The sequence below is a fragment of the Magallana gigas genome, chromosome 6 (genome assembly GCF_963853765.1).
Source record: "Magallana gigas chromosome 6, xbMagGiga1.1, whole genome shotgun sequence".
Classification (NCBI taxonomy): Eukaryota; Metazoa; Mollusca; class Bivalvia; order Ostreida; family Ostreidae; genus Magallana; species Magallana gigas.
In genome coordinates this window covers 39,513,009-39,514,040 of record NC_088858.1, presented here as the reverse complement: position 1 = coordinate 39,514,040, position 1,032 = coordinate 39,513,009, and positions in this window count along the sequence as shown.

Here is a 1,032-nt window from a genome sequence, read left to right as displayed (position 1 = left end):
TTCGTTCAAATCATAGTGGGGGGGGGGGGGGTCAAATTCTTACCGTACATAAGAATTTATAGAGAGAAAAAAATGTTCTCCTCAAAAACCAATCGGCCAGATAAGCTGTAACTTGTGTGGAAGCATCCTCAGGTACTGTAGATTCAAGTTTGTTCAAACCATTATCCCGAAGGTAGTGTGAGTCACAATAGGGGTCAAATTTTTACATAGGAATATTTATTTAGAGAAATTTTTTTAATGAAGATTCAAGTTTGTTCAAATCATGATCCCGGGAGCTAGGGTAGGGGCCAAAAAGGGGTCGAATTTTAACGTAGGAATATTCAGAGAAAAATCTTTTAAAATACAAATTGGGATGACAAGCTGTAACTTGAGTGGAAGCTTCCTTAATTGGTAGTGTAAATTCAAGTTTGTTCAAATCATGATCCTGGGGGTGGGTTGAGGCCACAATGGGGCGGTGGGCTCGGTGGATGGGTGAATTTGTACATATTAGGTTATGAATGTGATTATTTTTAAGAAAGCAACTTGACATTTGTTTATTCTCGTTGTTAGACTGTGGCCCCTGGGCAATTTTCGGGCCACACAAGAGATTCAAAGTTTGATGTAGGTTTATGTTTATATAAATAGTTCTTCATCTTCTTGAGAACTGCAATGCTCGATATGTAAAATGAATATGAAATCATCCAGTTTCAAAAGATGCTTAATGTTTATCATTAGAATATGTGGAGAAAATTTTGAAGATCTTTTTATACAAGATCTATTTTACTACATTGTTCAGATATTTTGTATAAGACACTGTAAAGCTGATTTTATCGTGGCCGTTATTTATCTTGTTAGCAATATGGCCCATGAGCCTCTATCTAACATACTTTAGAAATATGACTGAGAGCATGATTGATGAATATTATCGTCATTCGGAACAACCAAAGACACCAGTAATACCAGTAGGCCTACACCATTTAAATTAATTGCAAGAAGAAGGTCCTTCATGAAAGCGAAAGTGCGAAGATGCGGTACGGTGAAGGGCGAGTTAAA